This window comes from Terrapene carolina, unplaced genomic scaffold (assembly GCF_002925995.2).
Source record: "Terrapene carolina triunguis isolate 2854851 unplaced genomic scaffold, T_m_triunguis-2.0 Scaffold570, whole genome shotgun sequence".
In the NCBI taxonomy this organism is placed as follows: domain Eukaryota; kingdom Metazoa; phylum Chordata; order Testudines; family Emydidae; genus Terrapene; species Terrapene triunguis.
This window is the reverse complement of record NW_020664921.1, coordinates 1-2,035: the sequence shown is the minus strand read 5'-3', so window position 1 is coordinate 2,035 and position 2,035 is coordinate 1. Positions and strand designations below refer to the sequence as shown.

Here is a 2,035-nt window from a genome sequence, read left to right as displayed (position 1 = left end):
CTATGTTGATGGGAGAAGCCCTCCTGTTGACACAGTGCTATCTACACCAGGATTAGGTTGATATAACTGCATTGCTCGGGGGGGGGGGGGAGGGTAAATTTTTTACACCCCTAAGTAATGTAGTTACACTGACCTAATTTTGTAGCATAGACCTGTGCAAAGAATCAGTCACACACCTTGGGAGTTAAACTTCACCTGCTCCTCTGCTTTACAGAATCCAAACACAAGCAATGCTTGTCAGGCCCCTGTGGGGGTTGGCAGAGAGGCAGGTGTGGGCAGACACAATGCTTTAAGTAGCAGCAGGCACCATGGCGTAGTTGGTTAAAGCACCTGTTTTGTGAACAGAAGATCCTGGGTTCAACTCCCAGTGGTGGCTTTTGGGGCACCTGGTATTGGCTATTGTCGGAAGACAAGATACAGAGCTAGATGGACTATTGGTCTAGCCCAGTGTGGTTTTTCTTATGGTTTAAATTTCACTCACTGGCACTGATAATAGAGTTACTGAAAGTTTGGGAGTTAAGAGCTGATAGGTCAGTGGTCCAGTCCCCTCGCAGATGACCCCCTCCCTCTGGGACGGGGCAGGTCTCAGCTCTCATACCAAATGCTTCATTGTGGCTGCCAGAATCTGTAGGCTACTCATTTAATTTGCACAGAGGGGTGAGATCTACTTTGTGCACCATGTCTGAGCATGAAAATCTTAAGTCACCCTTTGAAATAACAAATGCAGCAGGACGTGTTATTGTCCCTGCCCCAAAGCAGATAGACCAGTGGAGAAATGCCATTGAGTCCAGGGTAATACTTCACTGCAGTTTTACCATTTCCACTTGCTAAACTGCCTCCCAACCTTCTGGGCTCCTAGAGCAGGGTACTGAGCCTGAGCCGAGACACGTACACTGCAACTTTACTACAGACCAAGCTGCATGATCCTGATTAATGTGACACGGGCCAGCCATGAGTGTTTCATTGCACTGGAGACATATCCTAATGTTATGTCTACACTGTGATTAAAACACCCAGGGCACCTGTCTCAAAGCCCGGGTCAGCTAACTCAGGGTTATGGGGCTTGGGCTGCAAGACTATAAAATTACAGTGCAGACATATGGGCTTGAGCCCAAACTCTGAGACCCCACGAGGGGTGAGGGTTTCTGAACGCAGGCTTCAGTGTCAACACAAATATCCGCACCACAGTTTTTAGACCCACAGCTTTAGTTCCATGAGCCCAAGTCAGACGACTCAGGTCAGCCATGCTGCAATCTTTAGTACAGTAGCAATGGATTCTCAGGGTATGTCTCCATTGCAATGTAAGCCCAGGTGTGGCACGCTGTGCTCAAAGCAGCACCCTGGAAGCCCCATATTCCCCACTCACATATAATGATGATATGGTTTGTACAAAGTCTGCCTTGTGAGGTATCATTTTAAAAGTCTTTATTTGTTGAACATTAATATCTTGTTGGGTTGTGTATGCTAGCATTGGTTGGGAAGTTATGGAGGGTAGCTCTGTGTGTGTTACTGAAATATGTTATGAGGTTGGGAAATGCCCACAACTAGCTTTTCAGGTGAGACAATGAAGGAGCCAGACTCACTGCTGGCCCATTGAAGGTATCCACACTCCCAAGGACTATTCCAGGAGCCGTGCACAATGCAGACTTCTCTGAGGCCTGGTCTACACTACGAGTTTAGGTCGACTTTAGCCGCGTTAAATCGAATTAAGCCTGGACACGTTCACACGACGAAGCCCTTTCTTTCGACTTAAAGGGCCCTTTAAACCGGTTTCTTTACTCCACCTCCGACGAGGGGATTAGCGATAAAATCGGCCTTAGGGGGTCGGAATTGGGGTAGTGTGGACGGAATTTGACGTTATTGGCCTCCGGGAGCTATCCCACAGTGCTTCATTGTGACTGCTCTGGACAGCACTCTCAACTCAGATGCACTGGCCAGGTAGACAGGAAAAGCCCCGCGAACGTTTGAATTTCAGTTCCTGTTCGCTCAGCGTGGAGAGCACAGGTGACCACGCAGAGCTCATCAGCACAGGTAA

At 48.3% G+C, this 2,035-nt stretch overlaps 1 non-coding gene across 1 annotated transcript; it reads left to right on the top strand.

Annotated features, from left to right (window-relative positions):
* The first annotated feature begins 302 nt into the window (after positions 1–302).
* TRNAT-UGU lies at positions 303–376 on the top strand. Its single transcript has one exon. It is a non-coding gene; the product is annotated as a tRNA-Thr (tRNA).
* The last annotated feature ends 1,659 nt before the right edge of the window (positions 377–2,035 follow it).